This window comes from Lepidochelys olivacea, assembly GCF_965140295.1.
Source record: "Lepidochelys olivacea isolate rLepOli2 genome assembly, chromosome: 7".
Classification (NCBI taxonomy): domain Eukaryota; kingdom Metazoa; phylum Chordata; order Testudines; family Cheloniidae; genus Lepidochelys; species Lepidochelys olivacea.
Window position 1 is genome coordinate 33,872,170 of NC_140417.1, and position 15,760 is coordinate 33,887,929.

Here is a 15,760-nt window from a genome sequence, read left to right on the forward strand (position 1 = left end):
CTGCCCAGGTGAGCACTCCACACCCAAACCTCCTGCCCCAACCCTGAACCCCCTCCCTCATTCTAGCTCCTGGCCAGACCCTACTCCCCAAACCCCCAGCCTCCTCCTTCACCTCCAGCCCTGCCTGTGCTCAGTGCACTCCCACCCTCAGCTCAGTGCAGAGAGAGAGAGGAACAGAATGGGCTAGAACCGGGGAGAAGGTAGGTACCCACTCTGTGCGGGCAGGGCCGGGAGCCCAGACCGGAAGCGGGCTGAGCGGGGCCGACACCTGGGATCCTGGCTGGCAGGAGCCGGCGGACGGAACTCCAGACCGCAGTCCAGCTTGGACTTGCGTGTTTTTGCTTTATTTTGCTTGGTGACTTACTTTGTTCTGTCTGTTATTACTTGAAACCACTTAAATCCTACTTTTTATAATTAATAAAATCACTTTTGTTTATCAATGAACCCTAAATTAAAGTGAGTAAATGAAGACTAGGCACACCACTTCTGAAAGGTTGCCGACCCCTCATCTAGGCCATTGAATTTTAAAGTTACTCACATGCCTAAGCATCTACAAGAAAGAGGGATATTTAAACACCAACATTAGAAAAATGAACCACCAAAAATATGGCCTGGTTTTTTTATTTTTATTTATTTATTTATTTTTTACAGAACATTGCTTGGAAGATGGGAAACATTCACAGAATTACAGGTTTCAGAGTAGCAGCCGTGTTAGTCTGTATTCGCAAAAAGAAAAGGAGTACTAGTGGCACCTTAGAGACTAACCAATTTATTTGAGCATAACCTTTGGTGAGCTATATAATTATAATGAGAACTATAGGCCCGCAAATCTTGATTGAGATCGTGCCTGGAGCAGATCAGTCATCAGATGTTGCTTTTAAAAATGCCTTCAGCTGTAATGTCTACAGCTGTTGAACTTCAATCCAGGCACTTTATATATAAAAGCAAAACCTCAAAAAAAGGGAAATCTGGACAAAATCTTCAGAAGTTGGGGATCCAAAAATGAAGGTACTCAAAAATAAGTGGACTCTTGGCGGAATTGCCAACAGTTGAATTCAAAGGGTGAGGAGTTAAATTCTAATGGGCCTTGACCCTGCAATTTGAGTTCAGCTGTTGGCCAATAATATTTCAGGGCAGCTGGGCAATTCTGCCACGTGTCCACTTTTTTTTGGGTACCTTTGTTTTTGGATGACCCACAAAGCTGGAACACATCCTCAATGTCCTTCCCAAACTGCATTTTGATCTGTTAACTCTTACTCCTGGGGCAATTCTGCACCACTGCGCAATGCAGAATTTGCGTAGAAATTAATGTTAGGTGCAAAATTTCCTTCCCCTTCCTCCCCCCAAGAAATGGGCTGCAGAGCCCTCCACTAGGGCGCACGGGACCCAGCAGAGCCCACCTTGCAAATAGAAGTCAGTGCCAGGGGAGGGAACTGCAGGGTTCTGGGCAGCAGAGGAGGGGGTGCGGGTGTCTGGGCTGGGGGGGCCCTGCAGCTGGGCTTTGGTGGGGTGGGGGTTTGAGTATCTGGGCTGGAGGTTGCCCTGCAGTTGGGCTCTGCGGGAAGAGGGTGTGGGTGCATGGCCCCCACGCTGGGCTCTGCTGGGGAGGGTGAAGAGAAACAGAAGCTGGTTTGTCATAGGGGTTTCCTTCCTGGGGGAATTTGTGTGTGTGTGGATTGTGGCAGACATAGTTGCCGACAGGTATTTTGAAATCAATTACAAAATAAGTGACTCTGGTGTGATTCTATAGTGTTATTCGCAAAAAGAAAAGGAGTACTTGTGGCACCTTAGAGACTAACCAGTTTATTTGAGCATAAGCTTTCGTGAGCTACAGCTCACTTCATCGGATGAATACTGTGGAAAGTTTAGAAGATCTTATTATATACACACAAAGCATGAAAAAATACCTCCTCCCACCCCACTCTCCTGCTGGTAATAGCTTATCTAAAGCTATTTCTGCTTATCCAGCACAAATCCAGGTTTTCTCACCCTCCACCCCCCTCCCACAAATTCACTCTCCTGCTGGTGATAGCCCATCCAAAGTGACAACTCTTTACACAATGTGCATGATAATCAAGTTGGGCCATTTCCTGCACAAATCCAGGTTCTCTCACCCCCTCACCCCCCTCCCAAAAACCACACACACAAACTCACTATCCTGCTGGTAATAGCTCATCCAAAGTGACCATTCTCCCTACAATGTGCATGATAATCAAGGTGGGCCATTTCCAGCACAAATCCAGGTTTTCTCACACCCCCCACACACAAACTCATTCTTCTGCTGGTAATAGCTTATCCAAAGTGACCACTCTCCTTACATTGCGTGTGATAATCAAGGTGGGCCATTTCCAAGCCTAAGTTAATTGTATCCAATTTGCAAATGAATTCCAATTCAGCAGTTTCTCGCTGGAGTCTGGATTTGAAGTTTTTTTGTTGTAAAATAGCAACTTTCATGTCTGTAATCGCGTGACCAGAGAGATTGAAGTGTTCTCTGACTGGTTTATGAATGTTATAATTCTCGACATCTGATTTGTGTCCATTTACTCTTTTACGTAGAGACTGTTCAGTTTGACCAATGTACATGGCAGAGGGGCATTGCTGGCACATGATGGCATATATCACATTGGTGGATGTGCAGGTGAACGAGCCTCTGATAGTGTGGCTGATGTTATTAGGCCCTGTGATGGTGTCCCTTGAATAGATATGTGGGCACAGTTGGCAACGGGCTTTGTTGCAAGGATAGGTTCCTGGGTTAGTGGTTCTGTTGTATGGTATGTGGTTGCTGGTGAGTATTTGCTTCAGGTTGGGGGGCTGTCTGTAGGCAAGGACTGGCCTGTCTCCCAAGATTTGTGAGAGTGTTGGGTCATCCTTCAGGATAGGTTGTAGATCCTTAATAATGCGTTGGAGGGGTTTTAGTTGGGGGCTGAAGGTGATGGCTAGTGGCGTTCTGTTATTTTCTTTGTTAGGCCTGTCCTGTAGTAGCTGACTTCTGGGAACTCTTCTGGCTCTATCAATCTGCTTCTTCACTTCCGCAGGTGGGTATTGTAGTTGTAAGAATGCTTGATAGAGATCTTGTAGGTGTCTGTCTCTGTCTGAGGGATTGGAGCAAATGCGGTTGTATCGCAGAGCTTGGCTGTAGACGATGGATCGTGTGGTGTGGTCAGGGTGAAAGCTGGAGGCATATAGGTAGGAATAGTGGTCAGTAGGTTTCCGGTATAGGGTGATGTTTATGTGACCATCGTTTATTAGCACTGTAGTGTCCAGGAAGTGGATCTCTCATGTGGACTGGACCAGGCTGAGGTTGATGGTGGGATGGAAATTGTTGAAATCATGGTGGAATTCCTCAAGGGCTTCTTTTCCATGGGTCCAGATGATGAAGATGTCATCAATATAGCGCAAGTAGAGTAGGGGCGTTAGGGGACGAGAGCTGAGGAAGCGTTGTTCTAAATCAGCCATAAAAATGTTGGCATACTGTGGGGCCATGCGGGTAAACTGGTTAGTCTCTAAGGTGCCACAAGTACTCCTTTTCTTTTTGCGAATAACACTATAGAATCACACCAGAGTCACTTATTTTGTAATTGATTTCAAAATACCTGTCGGCAACTATGTCTGCCACAATCCACACACACACAAATTCCCCCAGGAAGGAAACCCCTATGACAAACCAGCTTCTGTTTCTCTTCACCCTCCCCAGCAGAGCCCAGCGTGGGGGCCATGCACCCACACCCTCTTCCCGCAGAGCCCAACTGCAGGGCAACCTCCAGCCCAGATACTCAAACCCCCACCCCACCAAAGCCCAGCTGCAGGGCCCCCCCAGCCCAGACACCCGCACCCCCTCCTCTGCTGCCCAGAACCCTGCAGTTCCCTCCCCTGGCACTGACTTCTATTTGCAAGGTGGGCTCTGCTGGGTCCCGTGCGCCCTAGTGGAGGGCTCTGCAGCCCATTTCTTGGGGGGAGGAAGGGGAAGGAAATTTTGCACCTAACATTAATTTCTACGCAAATTCTGCATTGCGCAGTGGTGCAGAATTGCCCCAGGAGTAAGAGTTAACAGATCAAAATGCAGTTTGGGAAGGACATTGAGGATGTGTTCCAGCTTTGTGGGTCATCCAAAAACAAAGGTACCCAAAAAAAAGTGGACACGTGGCAGAATTGCCCAGCTGCCCTGAAATATTATTGGCCAACAGCTGAACTCAAATTGCAGGGTCAAGGCCCATTAGAATTTAACTCCTCACCCTTTGAATTCAACTGTTGGCAATTCCGCCAAGAGTCCACTTATTTTTGAGTACCTTCATTTTTGGATCCCCAACTTCTGAAGATTTTGTCCAGATTTCCCTTTTTTTGAGGTTTTGCTTTTATATATAAAGTGCCTGGATTGAAGTTCAACAGCTGTAGACATTACAGCTGAAGGCATTTTTAAAAGCAACATCTGATGACTGATCTGCTCCAGGCACGATCTCAATCAAGATTTGCGGGCCTATAGTTCTCATTATAATTATATAGCTCACCAAAGGTTATGCTCAAATAAATTGGTTAGTCTCTAAGGTGCCACTAGTACTCCTTTTCTTTTTGCGAATACAGACTAACACGGCTGCTACTCTGAAACCTGTAATTCTGTGAATGTTTCCCATCTTCCAAGCAATGTTCTGTAAAAAATAAATAAATAAATAAAAATAAAAAAACCAGGCCATATTTTTGGTGGTTCATTTTTCTAATGTTGGTGTTTAAATATCCCTCTTTCTTGTAGATGCTTAGGCATGTGAGTAACTTTAAAATTCAATGGCCTAGATGAGGGGTCGGCAACCTTTCAGAAGTGGTGTGCCTAGTCTTCATTTACTCACTTTAATTTAGGGTTCATTGATAAACAAAAGTGATTTTATTAATTATAAAAAGTAGGATTTAAGTGGTTTCAAGTAATAACAGACAGAACAAAGTAAGTCACCAAGCAAAATAAAGCAAAAACACGCAAGTCCAAGCTGGACTGCGGTCTGGAGTTCCGTCCGCCGGCTCCTGCCAGCCAGGATCCCAGGTGTCGGCCCCGCTCAGCCCGCTTCCGGTCTGGGCTCCCGGCCCTGCCCGCACAGAGTGGGTACCTACCTTCTCCCCGGTTCTAGCCCATTCTGTTCCTCTCTCTCTCTGCACTGAGCTGAGGGTGGGAGTGCACTGAGCACAGGCAGGGCTGGAGGTGAAGGAGGAGGCTGGGGGTTTGGGGAGTAGGGTCTGGCCAGGAGCTAGAATGAGGGAGGGGGTTCAGGGTTGGGGCAGGAGGTTTGGGTGTGGAGTGCTCACCTGGGCAGCTCCCATTTGGTGCGAGGGGTGCAAGTGGGAATGTGTGGTGGGGGGGTACAGGAGCTTCCATTTGGTGCTCAGGGTGGGGGTGGAAATGTGGGGGGTGCAAGAGTCAGGGCACGCTGGGGCTGGGGCTGTGTGCGGGGTGCAGAAGTCAGGGCAGGGGGCTGGGGGCATGTGAGGAGGGTGCAGGAGTCAGGACGGGGGGGGCTGGGTATGTGTGCAGGGCGCTGGAGTCAGGGCTGGGGTCGTGGGGGGGTGCAGGGGTCAGAGCAGAGGGCTCACGGCAGGGGGCTGGAGGGGGTATGCCCTGATTCCAACCCCCCTTCCCCAAGGCCCAGTCCCCGACTCTTCTCCGCCTCCTCCCCGGAGCAGGGAGCGCGCTGCGGCTCCCCCTCCCTGGCAAGGGCCATCCGCTGATCGGGGGCCTGGAGGGAGGGGAGGGGAGGCGGGGCGGGAAGCCAGCCCGCGGGGGGAAGAGGGGAGCTTGCCTGCCCTGCCGCAGCAGCCGGCAGGACCAAGCTTGTTCGCCCTGCCGCGGCAGGGGACTGGGGTGGGGGGCGGAAAAGAGCGGGCCGGGGCGGGCAGGAGTTTTAAGGGCAGGCTCCTGCCTGCCGGGTCCCGGCCGCCCGCCGCTCAGCCCGCTGCCCGCACGTGGGTTTATTGGGCTGGCGCCCTAAAGTTGACGCGGTCCACAAGCTTGTCTTGGGTTAGGGCTTTTTAACCTGGTGCATCTGCTGCGCATGTGCGGTAATCAGCTGCCGACTTGATTTTTTTTTCCAGGCAACAAAACCAAAGTTCTCTTTCTTGCGCACGTCAGCTAATGTGACACCGTGTCAGACACGACCGTGTTTGCAAAGTGCGGAGGCAGGTTAAGACCATGACAACCTGATTCGAGTGCCCCCGAGACCTTTCCACTGAGCGGCACTAGCTGTGCGGGCGGGCGCGCGTCTCCCACCGCCCCCGCGCTGGCCACACCGGTGCTTCTGTCTGGGAAACGTATGTCGGGGGGACGGTGTTTTTTTCACACGCCTGACCAACAAACGTTTTACTGACGTAGCCTCAGTGAAATGCAACCCAAACTCTGTTTCAATTACTTTTATGTGGAGTACTAAAATACTGGTTTTGCTTATTTATTTATTCCTTGGGTGCCTGGGAGCCCCAGTGAGGGAGGAGGCCCCCATGGTTCCAACACAGAACAAAAAGACACAGAGGGCTTACCTACAGATCCGGTCTGACCCTCCCTCAGTAATAGCCTGCCTGTTATCTGCAGAATGACCATCATCCCTCAGCTGTGCGGAGCGAAGAGCAATAATCTTGCAGCGCCTCCCATCCTGCCTTGTGCCCTTTACACCAAGACACAAACCTCTCTTTCGCTAAATTGTCTCTCTTCTGTGCTGGGACTACAGACTTGTTGGCGTCGGGTGTTCAGGCTCAGACACTTGAGCAGGGTAAATATCAGGGCTTAATTCGTGCCAGGGCTTCCCAGGGCTGAGCCCCAGGACATCTAGGCTTGGCAGTTGACAGTTCTGGCATTTCGGGGTTTGCTGCATCAACCATGAATGTAAAAAAAAAAATTGCTTGAGTCACGTGTGCTGCAGGGGGCGCAAGCAGGGCACCGAGTCTAAACTTGCAACGATAGGGTTAGCAACCCGATGTCGTCAGCACGTTGCAGCGAAGGGGCCGGCTTCATGCAAATAGAGAGTATCTTTCAGGCAGAGAAACGAGTGACAAGGCGACAGCTAACAAGCTGGAGGAATTTATTCGTTTTGAAGCTGAATTTTCAGGCAGGAGGCGGTTTGCTTTGACTGGTAAAAAGGGAGCGCTAAGGCAAAGGAAGTAGGATTAGATTTGAAGTGGTCAAAGAATTACTATGGCGTTAGTGGCGCTCAGCGGCATCTGTCACCGTCATGTAGAGAGCTGTAGGAATGGGAGGGCTGCATAATTGTTGAACGAAAAAGTATCGCTTCTCGGCCTTTTGGCTAAGATCAAGTGTAGTATCTGTTCTTATCAGTTTAATATCTAATACGTCCTCTATCTGAGGACTATATATTAAATGGATTTTTGAAACAGGGAGATGGAATAGGAGCTTGCTCCATCCACTCCACGCATCGACCTGGTATTGCAGTACCTCCAGGAACGGTGCACCTCCCCCCTGGGGAGACTATTGTGGTTGAAAAATAGACTCAGTTGAACTCTGCTCTGTAAACCGCTCTTTACAACAGTTTTATTCTCAAGCATTCAGTCTCTTGGCTTATTTATCAAAATTTCTGTTGTAATTTTGTGAGTCCAGAGAGGTGAGGTGAGGTGTTACTAGAGAATTATTTCAAAAGCTGGGACTCTACTTTGCGCAGTGAGTACTTTCAACAGGAGGAGGCATGAATAAGGGTTTATCAGGGAGACACTTCTTTATATACATGTGACCTTCAATATTATATATATAAAAAAAATTGCATTATGATTATATAGACAGGTCCTATTCTTCTCCCCACCCAACAGACCCGGTCTATGTGTTTCGGTTTGTAAGCTCAAGTGAAGGCAGCAGGTGTGGTACTGCACCCAGGGGCCCCATCCTCTGTAACAGACGTTCAAAACACTCATATTTAACTTCTGGTTCCTACGATGTGGCTTGGGACAGGACACTTCAGGTGGCTGCCCCTTTCAAATTGCTCTGCAGAGCGAAGATTAAACTATTTACCTCCTCTCGGAGGAGTGCAGTGTTTGTGAGGTGCTTTACACCTGTGAAGGGCTCAGTGTTACTCTTCTGTGAAAGGTTTCAGAGGGGTAGCCCTGTGAGTCTGCATCAGCAAAACAAAGAGGAGTCAACGAGAAACTGCAGCGCCGGAATTAATTTGCAAACTTGACACCATCAAATTAGGCCTGAATAAAGACTGGGAGGGGCTGGGTCACTACAAGAAGTAATTTCCCCTCTGTTGATAGTCACACCTGCTTGTCAACTGTTGGGAATTGGCCTCGTTAGCCCTGACTCTCCCCCCCCCCCCCATCTTTTCATGGGCTGTATATTTATACCCGCCTACTGTATTTTTCACTCCTTGCATCTGATGAAGTGAGCCCAAATAAATGTTTTCGTCTCTAAGGTGCCACAAGGACTCCTCGTTGTTTCTTCTGGGAAAGGCTGGTTTGTGGCAATTGATTTATCCCAGGCAGGTGCTCACACTTACAGCGCTGCAGCTGGGCCCCTGAAGCATTTAGTGGAGAGGCTACCTGTGCCACTGAAAGAGCTTCTCCCGTCAGCATAGGTGCTTCCCCTCCCAGAGAGGCGATAGCTCTCTCCCTAGGAGAAACCAGTCTACACTGGGGGGGTGAGCGGGGGGCTAGGTCGATATAATGCGTCGCTCAGAGAATGCATTTTATAGCAACATACGCTGGAACCGTAGACCAGGGCTCAGGGGCTCGAGAGTTGTTTCCCCCTCCAGCTTTGAAATCAGGACCAGCAGGTGGCGCCAGAGCTCCATCGCCCCAACGGGGGAGGGAGGGAGAAAGAGAAAGAGAAAGCTGCCAAAATGAAGTGAGCTCTGGAGACTGAGCAGAGCTGGCTGTTGGGACCCACAAAACCTGCAGTCTAAAGGCTTGTCTACATGGGGGAATTGACTGGCCTCCTAGAAGCAGAGTAAGCACTGCGCTGTAGCTCTTCCAGTATAACCCCCGGACACCGTTCCAAATAAAAACAACTTTATTCCCAAAAATGACTACTCCGCTTCCAAAGCTATTCTGCTATGGCCATGGCAGGAACTATTCCCATGCAGACAAGCACCTAAAGCTGCAGGGCTCCCAAGTGACGGAGTTGATAGCTTTGGCATGTTCACTGGTGCCCCACTGGAAGAAACTGCTGAGGGCAGTGTTGTATTCTCCCTCTCTCCAGCCATCAGGCCTGCATGCCAACGTAGTCCAACACGTTACTTGGCTCCGTACAGGGGAAAATGGATGAAATTCTATGGCCTGCGTTACACAGGCAGTCAGATCAAATGATCCCATTGTCCCTGCTGCCCTTAAAATGTAGGAATCTATTGTTGCAGCTTTACCTAGTCTGAGAGGCAGCGAAAGGAAGGGAGGGAAAGGCAAAGGAACCTTTGAGATGACAGCACCTCCCCAATAAATGGCACATTTTCCAATACTTAAATATCAAACTGGGAACCCCCAGAGTCTTAACAGTCTCGGTCTCTTCTTCACAGAGCTACAGCAGACCTGCCCCTCAGAAGCTCTTTCGATTCTAATTTCCCCAGTGACAGATTTATATTCAGAGCGCATGCCGCACAGGAACAGGGATAAGCAGCTCTCCAGCACATCACACGATAAGGCAGTGGAAACGGAACCTGACTTCTCTTTTCTGTTATGGGGATCTTCTCCTGCATGCGCCACAGAAAGTCACAGGGTGGTAGATTCAGGAGATAGGAACAAACAACTGGAACACATGGCATTGTGCAAAATATGCACCTTTCCGGATGTACTGAGCTCTGCTCTGCCAGGGAGACGGAATAGGAGCTTGCTCCATCCACGCCACACATCGACCTGGTACTGCGGTACCTCCAGGAACGGCGTACGTCCCCTCCGGGAAACTACCAGTGAGGAACGGGGGGCGGGGGAGGAGAGAAAAAGAGGAAAAAAAAAAATTGAGCTGTGTGTTGGCTTAGGGTGTGGTGTCTCTCTTTGTAAGATGCAGAGCTGCGGTGGGGCACCAGCCTGTGATTTAGGAGATCTGGGTGCAGTTCCCTGCTCCACCACAGACTCCCTTTGTTACCTTCGGTAAGTCGCTTCGCTTCCCTGTGCCTCAGTTCCCCACCTGTAAAGAGGGAACAACAGCCAGGCCCTGCAGATTGCGAGGGGCTCAAATACTATTGTAATGGGGATCCACTAAGTACCAAAGACAGGAGCTAGATCCTGTTCCATCTCACGGAGCCGGACTGATACCAGATGACTGGTTGAAAAGCACTATTGATAAGGGAAGTATTCTCACACTTGCAGAGTCTGAAAGACCAGCATTGTTCCAAGCGCATATGTTAATTTTAGATTTCTGCATCTTCCCCTCCCAGAGTCAGTGGGGGCCAAGGAGCTCCGTGGCACCAAGGATTCAAGTTCTACAACAAAGACTACAGGCAGGAAAGAGGTAGGCGAGCAGAGTTACGGGGTTGGAGCCTTTATTAGTAGTAGTATTAATATTAATAGGACAGTAGCACCTGGGAACCCAGTTGAGGTTACGAATCCATTGTGTCAGGCACAGCACAGACATAGCTTGAGAAGCAGCCTTTGCTCCACAGACCTTAGTCTGTTCCCCCGGCTCCTTTGAGCGGGGCAGGGGGACATAAAACTAGATATCAGACTTTTCCAGATTAGAAAAATTAGGTGAGTAACACCTTCTGCACTTGGGGGGGATGGGAGGGAATGCTGTGGTGATCTTCCTGTATAGTTACGCAGGGCACCGGCACCCACCAGTCACTGATCTTTTACCTAAGAACAAAATAGTTCAGTTGTCCCCTAAACAGAACAACCCCTCTGAAACCCAAACATGTGGTCCCACTCCCACTTAGGTTCAGAGAACAACTAGAAGAGTCTTTATTGAGCTTTGCATGCAGTTGAGTGGCTTTCAAACATTCCTTGCTACCTGCTAATAACTTCTGAGAAGTGAAACCAGTCAGTCCACTGGCTTCTCTGCAGCCGAATAGCCACAGAGGGCTCTCAGGTCCCTTTCCTCCAAGCTGCTTCTTTGACTTTACACAAAAACAATACAAAGGAGTTCCCTGCAATTCCACTAGCCCTGTCTCCAACTGTGGCCAGTACCAGCTGTCGACAGAAAGGTGGGAGAAGCCCCAGAATGGGCAACGGTGGAATAAGTTGCCCACAGGTAAGTTTCTCCCCCTCCCCCCAACCCCATTACTCAGGTCTACACAGAAGTGTGTTCCATTTGATAACCTGCAGAAATGTCCCTCTGACCAACAAGAACACTCTCCTTACATTACAAATACACTCAAAGGCCTTGATCCTGCAAGGTGCCAAGAGCCCCACACACCGGATATTCTCTGAACTCCTTTCAGAGTAACAGCCGTGTTAGGCTGTATTCGCAAAAAGAAAAGGAGTACTTGTGGCACCTTAGAGACTAACCAGTTTATTTGAGCATGAGCTTTCGTGAGCTACAGCTCACTCACGAAAGCTCATGCTCAAATAAATTGGTTAGTCTCTAAGGTGCCACAAGAACTCCTTTTCTCTCTGAACTCCGAAATCCACTGGTGCCACCCCACCCACTCCCCTTTGGACAAGCAAGTACACACAGAGGACAGTGTTTGCCAACGCTCGGAACCCTACAGACAACTACAGAGAGGAAACCCACGGACCACCACACCTATCTTCACAGATCCGGAAATCACCCCAGAACACACCAAGCAATCTGTTGTCTACTGGCAGGCACTCAGATACCACAGAATATGCTCTGAGGAGACAGTCCGGGACAGGCACCTTAACACACGCAAAACCGCCTTCGCCAAAGGGGGACACCCCACCACAGAAGTACATCGCATCATGGAATGGGCCACCCAGATACACCAAGGAAACGTGCTTCAATACAGAAATAAAACCCCCACCGACCGCACACCCCTAGTGGTCACCTACTACACCCTACACTGCAACCCATATGGGGTAACAAACAACTAAAACCCATACTTGATAGAAACCCCATCCTGAAAGAAATCTTTCCTGAACCCCCACTTCTGGCCTTCAAAACAACCCCTAATCTCTCCAAGCTCATCATCAGAAGCAAGCTCCCCACAGACCAGGACACACCAACTCACAGCAGCACCAGATGCAAAACCTGCAGACACATCTCCACTGCTACAATGATCAACACACTCCACAACACACCTTTCAAGATCCATGGGTCCTACACATGCCAATTCCAATCACAACATGTGGTTTACCTCATCCAGTGCACTAAATGCCCCAACAACAACTATGTGGGTGAAACCAGAGAATCACTATGCTCACAAATGAACAGGAAAATGAAAGGACAAGACCACCACATCATCTGTGGGTGAGCACTTCTCACAGAACAATCACTCTTGTATGTGATCTATCAGCCCTCATCCTCAAAGGAAACCTGCACAACATTTTCAAAAAGACGGGCCTGGGAGTTGAAATTCATAACTTTGCTAGACACTAAAAATCCTGGACCGAACAAAGATACTGGGTTGATGGTTTATTTACTACAATCTGTAAACCACTAACAGCCTCCCCCAACTGCTTTCTCCTCCGCCCCTTTACTTTCTTTCCTGTGACGGGAGGAGTGTTAACAGGCCACTTCACCTTGAAGGGGCCCTTGAAATGTGCTAACTACGCTAAACAATCTATTCCACCTTGTACTTAGCAAGCAGTGAAACTCCGAGGCTTTGTCTACTCTGGAACTTGTCTTTCTGGGGTGTTAACAAAACAAAAACAAAAAAAACCCCACCAACGCTCAGGAAAAACAGAAGTTTAACTATGAAAAGCGCCCGTGTGAACAGCGGGGTGTGTGCAGGAGCTGCTGCTGCTGCTCCTTGGGGGTGGAATTGCTGGGTCTGCGGGAGAGCTCTCTCCTGCAGACAAACAGCAGCTACGCTGCGCGCCTGTTGGTGCCACGGCTGCAGCGGATTTTTCACATCCCTGAGCAACGCAGTTATGCCGATGTAAGTCTGTAGCGTGCACCTGGCCCTACTCTTGTTTACTTTTGCCAATGCGAAATACACTGTTGGCACTAACCATTTATTCTTGGCACACTTCTCTCTGTCCGCCCCTCCCCCCAAAAAGGAAACCTAAATCACCCAAAGGGAAGGGCTAAAATTAGCCATAAATGAGACAGACACAGGAGCTTAACAAACAATAGACAGGTCCCACCAACCACAGCCAGAATAGTCCCCTTTCCACACATCTCTGTGGGCACTCACCAGGATCGTCGTCTTTCAGAGCTCCTGCCGCTACTCCCCTGCTGCCAAAGACTGAATTACCTCATCCCCATAGGGAGAATCCCAACTTAAATAATACCCCAGGCGCCTCCCCTTTCCCCACCAGCTCTTGGGAGGCCACAACAGCCATAAAGTAGAGGTAGCAGGGACAGATCAGCTCATTTCCAGGACACCACCAATACAAGGAGGAACTGGGACCTGTCTCCTTGGGTAGTTTATGCCTGTAGTTAAGCAGGACAGGTCTTGGCTGTGGATTTAAATCACACCCATGATCCATGTGCGACTGAAAAAACATGCACATGTATAAAAGTTAGCCCCCGGGGAGGCCCGGTGTAACTGCTGGCTTCATTTCAAGTGGGAGAAAAGGAAGGTCTAGTAGGTAGGGTACTGAACTGAGCCTGGGAAGTCATTGGTTCTATTCCTAACTCAACCACAGAGGCCCAGATCGGACCTCAAAGGTGTTTAGATGCTTAACTCCCACTGATTTCAATGCGAGTTAAGTGCCTAAATACCTTTAAGAATCTGGGCCAAGTTCCCTAGGTGACCCTGGGCTCGTCATTTAATTTCCCAGGGCCCCTATCAAGGAAGAACAACACTTCCCCACCTCACAAGCAGTGCAGCGATAGAATCACGAGGTGCACAGAGACTGCGGCGGCGGGGCCGGATAAGTACCTCGACCGATTGCGGTTTACCTGGATTCCTTAGGGCAGTCCCAGGATCACAGGCAACCCAGGAGCTGTGATCAGGTAACAGGGTTTCCTTCCTTATTCGCCTTCACATCGGAAGGGAAACAGAGCGAATTCTGAGCCCCTCAAGTCACACCGGAGTCAGGTCCGGCCTCCCCGATCTCGACACGGAGCCGCTGCAGCTGCCCCGCGGCAGCACTTCAGCCTGGCCACTCAGCGGGGCGGCAGGGGCGGCTCTCCCGCCGCTGCCCTTCATCCACCTCCCCGAGCGATGCCAGCAGAGGTGATGGGGGACGAGTTACGGTCAGGTGCCCCCCCCACAGATTTCTGCCAGGGTTTGCTGGCACCGCTCGGCCACATGCTCGCCCCCCCCCCCCAGCAGCCGGCGCCTCCGAGCTGCGCCCCCCACGTAGGAGCAACAGCTGGGAGGCCGCTGCTTTCCGCTGGGGTGGGGTGGGGGAGCAGAGTCTGCGAGCCAAACTTTGCCATTGTCCCCCCCCGGCACGGGCAGGTCCGGGCGGCAGGGAGCGAGAGGTGCGCGCTCCACCGCGTGTCTCCCCCCGGGAAGTTGGTCCAATGGCAGCTGGGACCTCACCTACCTCCTGCTCCGAAGGGAGAATTCCAACGGCCAAAGCGGCTCCCCCGGGACCGAGCCCCAGGCCGGGACCCTGTGGCCAGGCTCTGTCCCCGCAGCGCAGAGCGTGTCTCTCGCCGGAGACAGAGGGGTCTGGTCAGCCAGAGCGCCGGCGCCCACTGGGGAAGCGGGGCCTCCTCACAGGGCGGGTAGCCCGGGCTCAGCCACCTGGCCGGGGGGGGGGGCGGGGTCAGAGGGCGGGTAGCCCGGGCTCAGCCACCTGGCCGGGGGGGGGGGGGCGGGGTCAGAGGGCGGGTAGCCCGGGCTCAGCCACCTGGCCGGGGGGGGCGGGGCTCAGAGGGCGGGTAGCCCGGGCTCAGCCACCTGGCCGGGGGGGGCGGGCTCAGAGGGCGGGTAGCCCGGGCTCAGCCACCTGGCCGGGGGGGGGCGGGCTCAGAGGGCGGGTAGCCCGGGCTCAGCCACCTGGCCGGGGGGGGCGGGGCTCAGAGGGCGGGTAGCCCGGGCTCAGCCACCTGGCGCGGAGGGGGGCGGGGCTCAGAGGGCGGGTAGCCCGGGCTCAGCCACCTGGCGGGGGGGAGCTCAGAGGGGGGTACCCCGGGGAGCGCATCAATTGGTCTGACCCCTCCCAGCGCGCCTCTCCCCTCGCTGCGAACGGGGCGTAGCGAGCCCCGCAGGAGGCCCACTCGCACCTGCCTCACCCTGCTTCTAAACGCACTGCCGCGTTCGCGACTGGTGTGTTCTGCTCCGCCCCTCCGCCGCCCGGACCAATAGGCGCTCAGCAGGCCTCTGGCTCGACAAGGGGGAGGGGATATCGCCGGGGTCGCGCCTGTGAAGGGGCTGCGGGAACTTACTGCGCGTGCGCTTCTCCCGCCAGGTGGCCAGCCGGTGGCAGCAAAGGGACTATAGAGACCCCTGTTTCGGAGGCTGCGCAGGGGATATTGGTGGGCACCAGGGGGCTCTATGCAGGGTGATCCTTTAGCTCGGAAAAACTAAGGACCCCACCCTCCCTCTGCGGGGAAGCAGGGGGACTCTACAGGTACTCGTGCGTAGGGACTGGGGAGGGCTGAGAATCCCTCTCTAGGGGAAAAAGAAAAGGAGGACTTGTGGCACCTTAGAGACTAACCAATTTATTAGAGCATAAGCTTTCGTGAGCTACAGCTCACTTCCTGAGGAAGTGAGCTGTAGCTCACAAAAGCTTATGCTCTAATAAATTGGTTAGTCTCTAAGGTGCCACAAGTCCTCCTTTT

General features: G+C 51.5%; 1 long non-coding RNA gene across 1 annotated transcript; it reads right to left on the reverse strand.

The window, feature by feature from the left end:
- Window positions 1-8,962: 8,962 nt before the first annotated feature.
- On the reverse strand, window positions 8,963-14,721 carry LOC311524449. Its single transcript, XR_014712561.1, has 2 exons — window positions 14,518-14,721; window positions 8,963-9,863 (listed from the first exon to the last, which is right to left on the reverse strand). It is a non-coding gene; the product is annotated as an uncharacterized lncRNA (long non-coding RNA).
- Between the last annotated feature and the right edge of the window lie 1,039 nt (window positions 14,722-15,760).